Source organism: Plectrocnemia conspersa, unplaced genomic scaffold (assembly GCF_051122295.1).
Source record: "Plectrocnemia conspersa isolate PC_06_02 unplaced genomic scaffold, ASM5112229v1 ptg000012l, whole genome shotgun sequence".
NCBI lineage: Eukaryota > Metazoa > Arthropoda > Insecta > Trichoptera > Polycentropodidae > Plectrocnemia > Plectrocnemia conspersa.
This window is the reverse complement of record NW_028277176.1, coordinates 1,636,227-1,653,137: the sequence shown is the minus strand read 5'-3', so window position 1 is coordinate 1,653,137 and position 16,911 is coordinate 1,636,227. Positions and strand designations below refer to the sequence as shown.

At 30.7% G+C, this 16,911-nt stretch overlaps 1 protein-coding gene across 20 annotated transcripts in view; it reads left to right on the top strand.

Moving 5' to 3' along the window:
- LOC148227917 (uncharacterized) overlaps nt 1-16,911 on the top strand; it is a 463,346-nt gene that overhangs the window by 262,801 nt on the left and 183,634 nt on the right. For all 20 annotated transcript variants that reach the window (XM_088200610.1, XM_088200599.1, XM_088200607.1 and 17 more), the window contains one exon: nt 11,446-11,481. The gene's annotated coding sequence lies outside the window, so the exon portion shown is untranslated. The remainder of the gene's footprint in view (nt 1-11,445; nt 11,482-16,911) is intronic.

Below are 16,911 nucleotides of genomic sequence, written 5' to 3'. Positions count from 1 at the left end.
AACATGATAATCGTGAGCAAATTTATTTCAAACTTTTTAACTTTTTTGCAATGTGTATTTAATCTTGTAATGACATATATTGTATATTTTCACTACATACATAATGTCATCGCACAATAAACATAATACTTCATAAATTATTCAACTACTCGAAATCATTTGCATTTCTATTTAATTGGCTATTGATGTTACTCACAATGTGCCTAACCCTTCTAGAAACTATTCTTGCCAAATGGCTGAAAGACTAAAATATATCTATTATCTCAGGACACATTTCTTTGACTGCAAAAATCAAACATGACTTAAATAATTCCCCATCGGTAAATGCCTTTTTATTAAATTAACTTGTATGTGAATTCTGAATATTGCGTCAAGCGGTAGTCTGATAAAGTTGACGTGTATTGTATTACTTAAGTATAGATATAATGTCATCACATAATAAACAACACGCTTTGTTGTGTAATTTGATTACGTGATAATTCACTCTACTTCAAAACTTTGATATTCAAAATCTCTTCTTTTCTGGCTTTGACAATATCAAAACGAATATCCATAGTTCATAAAATGAGAATAAAATATTTTAAATAGCGTTACACTGACAAACTTTAACTGCGCAATGTCACATTAGAATGCGAAGCAATAGGTGCACCACATACGGTCATATACCGCAATGGTATAACTCGACCGTTCCATTATAGTGCAAACTTGTAGTTTTAAAGAATTTAAAAATTATATATTTTTATTCCTAGCTTACTGGATGTAGTTTTCCGACCCCTGGCTTAGACGGATGTGTTTTATCTATAAATATTTTTTTGAATAAGGTTAATTGTCTAGGATCTTAGCAAAGTAAAGTTCTTCTTGATGTTATGAAGGATACAGAGAAAAAATCTGATATTTATATAAGAGGTATTTGTATTTTAAGACGCGCTGGAATACAATATACTGTATTTACGATATAGAGTGTACTTAATTAAACACTGAGTTTATAGAGGGTGGCGTCGACAATCTGTCAATTCTCAGCGATTTTCAGCTGCAAACTGTACAATGTCATAGAGTCGTGATTACGTCCTTTATTTTTTACCGTTGCGGCAAAGACATCAGCGCTCAATAACAGCTGTTTGAAGCGCTTTTTAAATTACAAGAGGGGTGGTTGCCGACATTTTCTACCATTGCGGCCACTTAAAATAGCCATTCAGTTTTCAACGAGCTTGCCAGACACAAATATGTTTTCTACGATAACTACTAGATGCTGGTACAATTCATATGGGATGGTGTGTGAAATGCTTAAACTATACTGTATAGACATAAAGAAACGGTCTGATTTGTAATAATATTTATGACTTATTCTAATCATTGTCTATACAACAATGTAAATATGCCTTTTCTAGTTAGCGTTCCTTCTGGAATAATCTAAGTAGACCTTTAATTAAATACTTGTACTAGAATAGCGTCACGATACACTTAGTCTATCCATTTTAATTTGCGGGCACCCATTTCTTCGTCCGTCGATTTTTCCAAAAAAGCTTATCCGGAAGTCTAATTCTATTTTAATTTTACTACTTTGAGAACCGCCGCTTTAGATGGCAAACCAATCATTAGCGTTGAATATTCAGTAATTACTTATTCCGCACAAAAACCCAATTCAATATTCCGTATTCTACATGTTGTGACGGCATCCATCAATAATTCGAATCTATTCAGCGGCTCTGTCGGCGAAAATCAAAACGTTTGGACGTCATTTCCGGACGTTCCGGACAACCGGAAATAAAGACCGAACGAATCCATAAGCCCGCAGGCACGAAATTAATATATAGCCTAAATGGATTTTTTTTATTTTATCCTATCCAACTATGTAAATTGTGAATTATTCCGGTGAGCAGCAGAGAGCCGGCATTAGCGACTGCTTTTAAAACAAAGGGCGATAAAAATCTAGATAAGGGTCCGGCAGACCCTCGTCAGAGGTACGCTCCGATCTTTTACTTTATGTGAATCATTTATAATTTGCATGGGAGAAATGTACACCGAATCGCCCGCAAGGCGCACAATTAAATATGTATATTCAGTTTTATCACATCCGAGCAGACAATCAACTGGTATTATCAACGTTAAAAAATAAATGCGAAAAAATACCCCAAAGGTTTTAAACCTCTGTACTCGAGCGTTAAAGCGATTAAACAATTTAAGTGTCCAATTTAATGGGTGTCCTTTATTGGGTTAATAATTTAATATCAGATGCATCAAAGTGTATGCACAGTTTAATGGTTTTGTGAAATTATTTCATGGCAGCGAAATGTATTGTAAATTACCAGTTAAGTTATTTTATAAGTGCTAAGCATTAAATATACTTTAACAGGAGTTGGAAGACCACGGCCAGCCAACTGAGAATAAAATTTAAATTTTAAAACGGAATGGCTAACTGTTGAGGAGTTGCGGGATATGGCCGCATGTGGTGCTCCTATTGCCTCGCTGTGATGCTTACGCAGTTATAATTTGACAGCGATTTCATCGTCTCACCGTACGCGCCTGGTTTTTATACACAGTTCTCTTATACAACACAATAAAGGATCAGCGTATCAAGTATTTTTAGAAGTACCTGAATTTAAGGAAGATCGCTTAAAGGCTTTTCATTGTTTGAAACACAAAATAAGCATAAATTAATTGGTCATCAATGTCGGAAACTTCGAAAAGTCGAAATTTTCCTGCTTGTTTATTTTATTCTTCAAAAAATATATGATAACGACAATAATTACTATATATTTTTTTAATATCATCAAAAAAAATGTTTTGACTCTTGAATCCTTGAATTTATACGCAAAATTCGCAAGCATGTATTAACATTAAACAATATATTACAGCATAAACTCAGAACTAAAGCAAATAATTTGATAAGAGGACATTATTTTTTCGGTATTTTTTATTACCAATTTAAAAAAAAAATTTCAATTCCAGTTTATACTTTTCTCTCCGTAATACCGGTATTATTGTAATCCGTAATAGTAACTATAATATAGTACATTACTAGCCTCAAATATGTATGATAATACAGATATATTAAATATAATATTAATAGGAATTAGATTTGTCGTGATTTTTGCATTATCAGATTTAGATGTAAATATGTTAGTTTGATATAAAAATCTTACGATAGTTTTAATTTATAAATTTTACATACGTATAAAAACAATGTTATCGATGAGTATACGCATAATAGACATAATAAAATCCATATCAAGTTTCTAAACTTTTTGATGTTAATATCATGTATATAATATTCTCCGAATATATTAAGTTCTAACAATGAATATTGCCGTAATTACCTTACTTCAATCCATTTTACCTATCCCTTTATTTTAGCCCAGAAACACAATTTTCTAGCTAAACTTAACTCGTGTGCCGCTAACACACAAGGGAAACTGAGCATGTAAGAGCAATTTTAGTATCTTACAGACGACGGCTGGCTCGTTAGTGGAAACGTTAGGTTTTTCTCGCTAATGCGGCTTCATTACGCCTAATTCGATTATAAAGCTCGACCGACTTTAATGGAATCTCTCAATCCTTAACTTCGTTAATCTCGTCGTGGTTTTGTTGCTCTCCGGTAGATCTCAATCTTACACGTGTTTTTTTTACCTCTGACATAATTATTTTTTAGGACTTAATTCAATTACTGCGAAGGACGTCGAAAGTCTCGATGATTGACGAGTTTTTTTGTATTATTTAAAGGATGCTGATCTATTTGAATATGCCGGTTTTGTGTGGCTATTCATGGCGATAGTTGTGTGGAATTAGTCGATTCACTTCAATGCGGCCCAATCCATCATCTTGGGTCACACGAAAGTATTGGAAATGTGTCAAAATTGAAAAATGCCTAGCCTTGAGTAAAGTATCTATGTCTGGAAAGAAGATGTTGTGTGTTATATTAAAAAATATTTTTTTATTATATTTCAATATGCTGGCGAGATTATTAAACTTTTTTGTTTAATAATATATAATTATTATTGAAATATAATTGAATTGATTAATTTGGTTTATGTAACAAATAAGTGATTTAATCCAAATTAATTACACAATACTGTGTAAAAATCGGAGAACGTGTGAAATTATATGTTAAACACTTTGCTTTGGGAATTTTAATATTGCACTAATATAACAACAATAGTGAATAAAATATTGGTAGGAGACCTGTCGCTAAAATACAGATCTAATTTTAAGCGCAATAGTAGTAAAATACAATTTTTTTTGCATATTGCATTTTCAAAGTTACAGCGTTTTAGCAGGCTGTCTAAAAGAAATTTTAAGGGCAATCAAACATCAGCTGTGATCTTCTTGCTGTAAATATTTATTGCATAATTAAAATTTATTGTAAGCGGCACGGATAATGAAAGAATTTGCGCACTCTTAAATTTTATCCAAGAACCCAAACGCGATAGTAGAAAAATTTAATCCCATAAGAACCTTAGTGTTTTTAAATTTCTATCGTGTCTGTGAGGTCGAAATTAGTGATTATTATATAATTATAATTCCGATCGATCATCACAGATTAGGTTTACCTAGATTTCCTAATCTCACGGTTGATTATCGTGGTGATTAATTAAAATCGAGCTAGGTCGTACATATCTAGTATTAAAACTTCTCTAATAATGAGCTAATATAGCTCTTAGAGAATATCCTATATGTATTAAAAAAAATAATAAAAAAATAAAATAAAAGATACAGATATTTTTTTATTTATTTTTTATATATGTATTACTCTTATATATAAATGTACATTTATGATGAGTATCTATGATCAGAGTAACAATATATATACATTTTAAATTTATTATTACAGTATACAAAAATATATACTGTATTAATAAAAATATCGAAAGAAAGTAGGATTGTTAATTTACTTATTTACCCTACTCGTATATTAGCTATGAATATAATTTTTCATTTCCATTTGGAAATTTCACAACACAAACATATGTACTGTAATAATAAAAATGTCATATATTCTTGAGAATCCTCTAAAAATTTTGATCGAATTTTAATTTTATTGAAAAATAAAAAAAAACTGATAATAAAAAATACAAAGCACATACGTTCACGGACATTTTTCATTCCCGGCTCTCGATTCGCAGCTCTGGATCATTCCCGGGATCCGGGTCTCGTGATATGTTGATACAAAAATGTTTGAAATAAAAGATTTAATGTATATTTGTATTGACAAAAAAAATACTATTTCTAAATAAAAATACAAATATTTAATATTAAAAAAAAAACATTTAAAAAATCTTATTTCAATGAAATAAATTGTAATATACAAGGCGCGTACGGTGAGATACTTTCCCTTTCGCTCGCTCTCGTCACTTAACACGCGAGCGAGCGAAAGGTATCTCATCGCATGCGCTTGGTATGTACATATTTACAATCAATCTATTATATTATCAAAATGTTTAAATTTACATCTGATAGCCTGCTTCTTGATTTTGTACATATATTTCCGGCAATTGAATAAACTCTCTGTTTCAACTGATGTCGATTTATGGTCAACAGGAAAGCGAACAATTTTAGTAAAATAGATTTTCTCTCACCTGTAGATTTATAAGCTTTTATTTATTTTTAAAACTAAAATATTTTCACGTACGTTTTTGTTTTTTTCTCGTTTTGCTTCAACAGTTCTCTATTTATTTCCTGACTTATTGCCAAATACACTAATATCAATATCATTATCTGAATCTACAAGAATATCGTTTATTGTGCTTATAGTTGAAGGATATAATCATTTGTAATTACAGTTTTTCCATATTATATACATTCACCTTTGGTACAACTTTTAAAATGTAATATATTATTTGATTTGAAATTTGATTAATTTAAAATTGATGTTAAAATATTACTTTTAAATTTCTTTTTTCTTCGATTTTACATTTTTTTCTCCCAGAGAAGTATTTTTTGCAAAAATCTTTTTCATTAAAAAATGAATAATTACTTTAACTTGTAACATACATACTTGTGTCTCTTCTACTTAAAACTTCAATAGCTGTTTCTATCGGTTTTAATACGTCTAATATTTTCTTTAAAATATAAATAGATATTTTCATCATTCCATAATATCTTTAATTTAATATCGATTGTGCACCTCTGTAGGGTTAAAAATCTCTATTATTTTTACAAGTGAATACCACCTTGTTTTAATGTGTAATAATAACATTAGTTCCTTTTTTAAATAATTTTATAATTTTTCGTGTCGGTTTAAGAACTTTTTTATATTTTATTTTAGAGCTATCGTTTTCATAATTCAATTCACCTCACTGGAAAGCACTCACGCAAGTATTTTTATTGCACTTCACCAACAGTCGTCAATGCTAGGAAATTTCCATGAATTTGTAACTCTATATTATGCGACTTAATGATTTATTGCATCCTATTATTGTTTTTTAGAACCCATAAGAAAAGTATGCTTTTTTGTTTTGAGCCGAACATTTTTTTTAACTGCGTTCGTAAGACAAAAATTTGGACGAAATTATTTTATTTGTACTCTTCCAAAATTATAACGAATGCATCGAAAACCCAATTACAGAAACTCTAATCGTAATATTCATAAATTCAAAATAATTTATAAACATTTGTAAATAAAAATAAAAATAAAAGCGTGCGTTAAGCGGCCGGTACAGCACAAATTAAATCTTACCAAAAATATTATTATAATATATACGGTTATGTAGCGGGACGATACAATCCTCAAATCTATAAATATATACTCTGGTAACACAGAGGCAAAGCGCCTATGAATGACTCACTTGGCGACGCGACGGAAGGACGTCTTTCTCAGATCAGCGTCTCTCTGATTGGCGCGAAATTGTAAGCTTTTCAATTTACTGTGTTTTATTGCCTTATATACAATACTTATTTACAAAAAAATATTAAATTTAATATTTTCTATAAATATTACAGAATTTTTTGGTAGTTTTTCTTATTGCCACATTATATATTTATATTTTTGTTATAAATTATATTAATGTCTAAATATATTAATATAACGACAGTGTGAGTTTATGTGTTATTGCATAATGACACATTTTATATTTAATATGTAAAAAATATAATGTATTTTTTTGTATTTTTGATAATATATAAATATATATTATACTATGTGACATTACATATTATATAGATACATAATACATATATTCGAGTACATAAAACTTTTACGAGAAAAACGGTAACTTTTAAATTTGTGCCATGGCACACCATCTGTGACCGAGGCGTAAAGGTAGGCCAGCGGAAAATTAATGCGGAAACTTATCCGAATATAATTAATCAAAAGTTATTAAGTATTACTAAAAAGCTAAAGTATTTTACAAGGTACCAAAAAGCTGCCATTTTTCACACAAAAAAAGTAATAAAAAAACTTCGGACAATAATAATTATGAAGCAATTCCAAATTAAATCGTTGAGACTTTAACAATGTCTAATATATAATATATATTTGTGCCGATTCGAAAGAGTCACGATCCCTGGCCCAAAGCAGACAATTATTGACACTGAACGGACAATGCGTGAAAAACCACTAGCGTGACTTACCCTAATATTCTCCGGAAAAGTTTCATCGATCTTTTCAGACGAAAAACAGTTCCGTGCTTGAACTCAGTTAGAGCTTGAATCACTCAGGTGAATGTGTTGTAATTAAGTGTATTCGATGATTTATCCGTACGTTTCTAGGGGTGATTGATCGAAACTTTGAGATGCTTCCTTGTGATGAAATCGGTTTATCTAACCACTCGAACCCCTTGTATAGTAATACGTCTTTATTATATAGTGCTCGAGAATGTCAAACAAGACGTATCGCGTTTCAGTTCCCTCGGACGTATCTAAATCTTGTTTTCGGTTCGTCAATGAATAACAATTATAAAAGACGAATGACTGTCGTGATAGTTTTAAACTGAACGGATTGAGAAAGTGTGGTTTATTTGCTTTCGGGATTGTTTGGGTCATCCGTCAGGTACGAACTTTCGTAAAAGTACGTAAATCTAAATCCAGTTCTTGAAAATGTTTAGAGACATTCTATATTAAAATATATTATATTTAAGGTTATTTATAACACATATTTTTTATTGTACAAGTTTAAAATCATATTTGTATAAAATTAAATAAAGAATAATCGTAATATAAAACAGTATTTCTCTTTCATTTCCTATTACAATTTCAAATATATATTGACTCTTAAATATAAAAAAATTCTCATCCACCCCCACTAATTATAACTTCCTTTTCCGGTCTTATTTTATTATTTTTATACATTGAAAGTTATTATTGTATATTGGTGGCGAATCTGTTTATCGAAATGCGAAGAAATACGAACTTAATTGATCGTCGAAAGTACTTCGATCTGGAGACGTTGCTTTACAAAGTTCGTTCGCTCTTCTCTATCTAGAGGTTTCCGTTTCCGGTCGTCGGGGGCAATGTGCCGGGGGCGTAGTCCCCGGGGGCGCGCTTCCGTCGCTTCCTACCTTTTCGCCACGCGACTTCCTATTGCACAAATTATGTTACAGAAAGAGTTTCTCTTTTTTGATCGTTCGTTTATTGTGTTTATTTACCCTTAATTCAATACGGATCTACCCTTCAATCTTGACTTAATATAGGCATAAAATGCTTTTATTACACATTTACATTTACGCAGGCGTTTTAATAAACAAAACCCAATAGTGACATTAAAGAAACGACCCAATATTTTCCGTTTTTATTTTTTTCCGGCGAACAAGACGACTATCAAGAGACGCGCTGAAATGTATCTACCTGTCTCCGTATTTTATTATTACACGGGTCGTTTTTATAAGCAAAACACCCTCTTAGGCGCACTCGCATAAAATATTTTGAAGCGGGGCCAGCAAAGGTTAAAGAACGAACAAGAAATATTACATCGATGTATCACTCGCTGGCTGACCGAAGAGTTAACGTGTTAATCTGTTAAATAAAGCTGTTCAAGCGAATAACGCAATTAATCACAATTCGAAGGATGCTTGCAAATAGGGGTTTTGGTGAACGCTTAAAGTGTAGGTACATTTGTAAAGGTACTTTTAAAAGTGTTCGAATACATATACGAGGTGTGAACTTTTTTATAGCAGCGACTGCTACGTTCATTTGAAGTAATAATTGCGATAGTCTGATCCGTTGAGATAGTCAGTGTCAAGTTTAAATACTTGTAAGCCGGCTTCCAGAGCCGAAAGAGTGAGGTCGTGATTACCGTGTCTGTCGCGTATATCTGTCGTTCATATATATTTTTTTTTTAATTTTTGAATAGCAAAATTTTTTGACAGTGATTTAATTTAAAATTATCTTTGATTTTAGACTATAAAGAGAAAATCATATTTTTATCCCAAGATGATCATTACAAATAATATTTACATAATATTGAACATCTTTTATTTCTATTATATTTTTTATATGAATAAATATAAACATTTTGACTATTTTTATTGTAGTAGAGCTTTACAAATGTATTTTTAATAATCGTTACTGAAGAATAAAACGCAAGTTCAGTAGAATTCCTGGGTAATATAGTTAATTATTTTTGATTAACTTTACCGTAAATAAATAATATTCTATTGTTTTTTCATGTATGTAAAGGAGTGCTCAAACCTTAGGTGACGTTAGGTATAAAAATACCTGTTTTCAACTTCCAATATGAATACTCGCCTTCAGCTTAACACTTTTATTATATAATTATAACATAATTAGGTCCAAAAAACATTTTTTTTTATTTTCATAAATATTTATATATTTTGAACTTATGCTAGAATAGAATTGGATTGTTTTAACCTTGACAGATTCATATAAAAGAATCGACCAAAACCGTCACATTTTGTTACAGGTTAATATTAAATATTAGTTAGTACAAATATATGGAAAAACACAAAACATGGGGTACCAACGTCCCCCGCTTCACCCAGGCTGGTCACAATTAATCACAACGCAAAAACTTTAACGAAGTACATAATACAGTAATATCTCTTTCTGTCGCGTTTTTTATTGTTGAAACTGTGTTATTGATTTCTCATCGAATTATCAGTTTTTATATCTTTAATCATCTTGATAATCAATATTTTATTTCAATAAAAGATAGATACAGAGAAAAGTCTCTTAATTCAATTTTTTGTAATGCAAATTTATCTTGCAAATTCTGGAGGTCATCATTTTTACCTTAACCTCTATCATTCAATGTTCGATCGTTCATGTAAAAGCTTTTAAGGCATTCGTAAATATGACGATGTTTTTTTTTGTATATAAAGATTTAGTTTAATTTTTTTTATATTAGCAAATTGCATTGGTAAGGCGCTTGTTGCAATTTAGACCAGTGGTATATATTCGAATTAAGGACTGTAATATATAATATTTATAATTCAGATCGAACATCATAAATTAGATTAGGTTTTCCTAGATTTTTCTTGTCTAATGGTTAATTATCGTTATGAAAATTAAGAAATCAATATTTGCCGTGCATACTAACATCATGAATTAAGTTGTAATAATAGTTTATGTAGTTAATAAAATAGAGTTCACAGGTTTACAAATTAATTTCAGTCTGATGTCCCGATTCCGATTTAGTAATTTTAATATGGATGATTTATAATAAATATTTAAAAAAAAATATCTTACCTTAAAATTTAAAAAATAGTTTACTTTAAAATTTATTCTTAAAAGCCTTAAAACATCTGTGTAAAAAAGAAGCAAATAATGAATCATTTAAGTTGTATTTAAGCCCGTGGCTTCTTTTTAGTATTTGGTACCTATTTATTCCAAAAAACCTTTTTAAATATTCATTGATTCGTCCTATATCACTTTTGAGCATCGTTACTTATATTTAACCCATAGCTGCAAACTATTTTCAGCAGAAAGAAGCGCTCCACATATTTGAGGTTTAAATTTAATTATGTAAATGTTTATATAAAATATAATATATAGTGCTACAACCACTATATAAATCCATGCACTTTAAATCTATCTTATTTTCATTATTATTTTATATTTAATTACTCCACAGGGGAGATATTTAATTTGCGGTTTTGCCAACGTCGACATATTTTTTCATCGACGTTGTTATTATGCTTCGTGTGCTCTCCTCGTTGCGGCTTTTCCTTTTTTTTCCCTTTTCCTTGTCCCACAGGACCAAATGGCGGCTCACAATCCATACAGGGGCGGAGTGACGCTTACAAAATTTATAAAGCGTGCCCGAAAGGCCCTTTTCCATAACTTGGAAACAAAATGATGTGACACAGACCTTTCTAGCAAACAATGGGCCGTCGCGATAGAGCTTAGCCTAAGCCTTTGTTCGTATTTATGTATTTTTGTCGTTAATTTCAGTACTTTGACGATAAAAAACATACATTTGATTTATTTCTTTATATCAATTTTTACAATAATAATACGAAATATATTAATTAAAATTTTTTTTTTGTTTTGCAGATTGTCTCGTACAAGATTTGAAGTTAACGCAAATTGGTAAGTCAGTCAATTTTTTATAAGCATTTATACCTTTGCTTATTTATAAATGTTATATATTATTATATATCGATAAAAGTAAAGTGGCGATTGATACTTTAAATACAAATAATAGTCAATATATGTATATCTTTAGATTTTTAGATATATGTAATGAACATAATATTTAAAGTTTTGTCAACATAAAAATATCTGCTGTATCTAGCAGTAAAAATATGTTATGTACTGTTTAACCTGTTGCCTCCAAGTATTAAATTCCATCGCTCGAAAATATATATTTTTTTCTCAGCTCTCAACTTGTCTCATATTTTAGACTTTTCAATTTATGCTGCTTTTACCTATGTTATAAGCTACTTAGCTAGAATGACTACAGAAGATTTTTATATTATCTTCGCTCGTCTCACTAGATAAAGAGTCAACTGGTACATCCAGGGCCGCCGAGAGCCAACGAACTAGAAAAACCATGATTCCGGGGCTCATGACAAAATTGGCATTTTATATATTTTTTAACATCATAATATAAATTTTAAATAAATAATAATGGGTACGAGCTAACTCTTTCTATGCTACAATAAAATATAAAAATTAGCAACCGTTGCGACATATTTTCTTGAGTTATATTTTATACAAAATATTTTAATTAGGCATGAAAATTATTAAAAATATCTATTTTTGCTGCTTAGTGTTGCCATATAGTAAATTTCCAGTCTAGGGCAAGAGCAATAAAATCGTGCCATCGCGGTGATAACGCTCTAGAATCGAATAAAGTACATTTAAACCGAATTTTGCCCAATAGGAAAGCGCAAAAACAATTATCCCTTTTTAAAAGTCAAAAATTCACGTCAAAAGCAATAAAATCGTGCTGTCGCCGTTGCAGTGGGAACGCTCCGTAATCTGTCGTTCACAATATGAATTTTATAATAATATTACGAATTAAATGAGGAGTATACAAACCGAATTTTGACCAATAGGAGAGCGCAAAAAACAATTATCCCTTCTCAGAAGTCAAAAATTCATGTCAATAGCAATAAAATCGTGACGTCGCGGTCGCAGTCGGAACGCTCGTTACCGAGCGTTCCCACTGCGCCGGCGTCGACACGATTTTATTGCTTTTGACGTGAATTTTTGCCTTCTGAGAAGTGAAAATTGTTTTTTGCGCTCCCCGATTGACCAAAATTTGGTTTAAATATACTTTGATCAGCCCTCTTATATTATAAATCCATAGTAATATCGGTAAGAATATCATATATTTAAAACATAGTGTAATATCAAAATGCAGACACTCTATGGAGCAATATGTGAGATACGATGTCTGTATGTATATATTATCCCGCTTATTTTCCTCTGAGAGATGAGTTTGCTTAGTTTGTATTTTAGACTTGACCTAATAAAAGTTCTAAAACCATAATTAGATTTAGGTTAGGTTTGGGTTTGAATAGCAAATGGACGTTTCGCAACTGTCAAATTGAATTTCATAGATATTTCAGAGCGCTTATCAGTTAAATTATATATTAGTTAGCAAAAATAAATATCAACTGGTGAAAATATATTTGGACTTTACTAGTGAAAATATAACTTTACCAAATAATACACATTCACTATAACATTTATACATCGGATGTAAATAAATAATGAAAAGATGTAAATATATAAATATTACTACATATAGAAAGGTTAAAATCATATAATTGTATTTAAATATCTAGCACCTCCCAGATAATTGATATTTTTACTAGTAAAAATATATATCTACCAGGGGCGTATATTCAGGGTGTGCTAGGTGTGCGGCGCACACCCGCAAAACCATCTAAAATATAAATTTAGAAAGTTTAGGGCGTAAAGCGACATCATTTTGCATATAGTAGTATGCAAAATTATAAAATTTTAATATGCAGTGTATAGTATGCATTGGTATTTGTCATTCGCTCTGAACGTTTTCGCGCGAGCGATCGTTTTGGAACAACACATATAACGCGCCGACTTTGCGCGCGGCCGCCGACTAAAGTAAATTGTTCCGAGATTTAACGGCTGAAGTCGATCTGTCGGCTGGCAGCGCTCAGTAGTAAAATTGGTCTCGAATTTGGTGCGCGTACTTCAAAAACTCTTGCGTCCGTCGCTGCTTTTTTATTACATTATATCACAATAACAGGTCACTCATTTTTTATATTTTCGCGTAAAATAGTTTATTATCTTATTTACATATGATCAATATTTAATTTTCTATTCTAGATTATATTTTTTTATTTACCCCAATAATGATGAAGAATACTGTTGAAGATATTCTGAATAATCCATTTTCAAAAAGACGCTCAACGTAAAGCTAATATAAGTCAACATAATGAACAAGTTCATAAAAATAGAGAAATATTAAAAGGAATGATTGATGCAGTAGTATATCTAGGAAAACAAGAACAACCTTTTCGAGGCCACGATGAATCCTGTAATTCACTAAACAAAGGAAATTACCTTGAATTTTTAAATGCACTTCGAGAATACGATTCTGTTTTGGATACTCACTTAAATACTGCAACGGTGTTTCGTGGTACTTCCCCATCCATACAGAATGACATAATTGAAGCAATTAGTGATGTTATTAAAGATCATATTAAGGAAGAAGTAAATTCAGCAAATTTTGTCGCTATTATTCTTGACGAAACTTCAGATATAATGACGAACTCTCAACAGTTTTGCGTTTTGTTTATGAAGGTAAAGTTTACGAGCGGTTTATTGGCTTTACAGACGTTAGCTTTGATAAAACAGCCGATGGCTTATTTTGCCACGTTGTAAATATAATTGAAGAATTTCAAATTCAAAAAAAATTAGTTAGACAGACTTATGATGGGGCGAGTGTAATGAGTGGGCATATTAATGTTTTGCAAGCCAAAGTACTCGAAGTTTATCCACTGGCCATTTTTACACACTGCTATGCTCATATGTTGAATTTAACATTACAACAAGGTCTTTCCAATATAAAAGTGTGCAAATCATTCTTTCAAACTTTAAATGGATTGTCTGCATTCTTTTCGAAATCTTCCAAACGAATAAATAAGCAATATAAAGAAAAATATGAGCAATATAAAGAAAAATTTCCAAATGAATTACTTACCAAACTGCAACAATTCTATGGAGCATTATTTGATTATATAAGTTTAAAAAATGAGCTTGCTGTTCTTTATCATTTGCCTAAATTTGCAGAGAAATCTGTTCATGAGCTTGTACAATTTATGAACACAAATAATCTTGAGTCAGGTTTTCAGGAAATAAATAAATTAGGCAAACTAATATTAACTCTTCCAAGCAGTACTGCTTCAGCAGAACGTTCATTTTCTGCTCTGAAACGAATTAATAATTGTTATCGAAGTACCCAAGGCCAAGAAAGGCTATGTGGCCTTAGCTTGATTTCAATAGAAAAAGGGATCCTTATGGACATTAAAAAGAAGAGCACTTTTTATGACAGCGTGATAGAAAAATTTATGATTAAAGAAAGAAGATTAGATTTTATATATAAATAATTATAAGTTTATGTTTATTGGAAATTTGATATTTTTATATAATAATATTTTAGATTAGGTTTGATGTTTATTTATTTATTTATATATGGGAAAAATCTGTAAGGCAGTTTAGGTATGTCAAAACCTCGGCTAATAAAAATGAAAAAATGTACGTTTTTTTTTTTATTTTTTATAGCACACCCAATATTAACACCCACCGTACGCCACTGATATCTACTGGTGAAAATGTATTGCGATATGACTACTGAAATGACATACTTTAGAAAATATTTTCGGGATAGATTCGAGACTGTTTTTTCTAGATTTTCTTTATGGAATAAGTACATGAAACAAAATGTATTATTTATTTATTTTGCTGCATTAAATCCAGTTGTAAAATTACTGATACATCTTATAAAAACATTAAATTTATATAATTCAGCTGGTGCTGTTATTGATTTTTGTTATTTCTTTGCTTCTTCCTTATGTATGCGATGTGAAAATTCTGACCAAATACCTAAATTTACTGCTACTAATTTATTCGTTGAATATTTTCTCTCGTGTCTAATATTTTTGAATCGTTCAGAAAGCAATAAAATCAAAAATAATTTGTAAACAAATTTTTACATATACAAAAAACTACAATATGTCCCTTTGAATAATAATGTTTATTGTAAAAGTACTACCTAGAAAGTAGGTGCTTTTGAAGGCAATGTTCCGCTCCTTTTATTTATTGTATGTATAAAAACGGCTGAAGGAACTTTTACCTGAAATACATCAGGACATACATCTCAAACAACTGTAGTTTAGTTCAGATTCATTTGAGGTTGGTTTTTACTTTTTTTATAGATGTATGAATTTTCTCTATGATTTTTTCCAAGTCGGGCACCGGGAATTTATCCCCTTTCTTGGCAAGCCTGTATATCAAATGAAAGATCTAACAGCTGTTTCAAGATAAAAATAAATTTCTTTTTCTGTAGCATATCTTTTGCAACAATGTATGTTTATTAATATATAAAATAAACGCTCTTTCAAGTGTATTTGATTTAATTTTTTTATGTAAGAAGACTATTATACATTTTTAATAAAAAACATTTCCTGAAAATACAAAATAGGGAACCCGATATTTACTACTACTGATTTTAAATATATTTTTTGTCATACTGTACGAAGTATTGAGTGGTTACTATACAATGACCAAGAACTCTATATTGACTATACAAGAATTATAATTATCACACTGAAAGCTTGCGTCAGACTCACATTAAAAATGAGCTCCACGGATCACCGCGCGACACGCGCGAAGGTGAAGGTCATTGTCTAACGTATAATATAAATTGTAAAATTCGTTATTACTTAATTTATTATTTATTTTTTCTTGTCTGGCGGCTTTATAAACGTATCGACATTGATTTTCATTAAAAAAAACTCCAGCCGCTCTTTGATTATCTCATTACTGGTATAAAAAAAATAGTCCAGCGAATTGGAGTGCCCTCGACTGGAAGGCCCGGATTGTGCGCGAGCATTTCGCATCTCCTAAAAATATCTCGTTATTTTTGTTCGTTCACCATTCATACACGATCCAGGGTAATGTTTTCATACGTGAAGTAACCACATGCGATAGATATAGTCTTTCACGGAATTTCCCACTAGATTTATGCGCATCGGCGCAAAAGCTCGCGGTTCGCGTACCAATTTACGTTTATGCAGTTAACGTCATACGGTTAATTTTAACGGCGATCGATCCACATGCACGTATGTAACGTAATCGCATTAAAAGCGGTCCTGTGCTTAATTTTACTGTACAACACACATGTTTTATTTATATAAATTTAATATATATGTTTGATGTACTGACAAAATAATTACAATTCAAACGTTACGACATACTTTAACTAATTTAAAAAACAATATCGTGAAGCTTAATATTGACGAATGT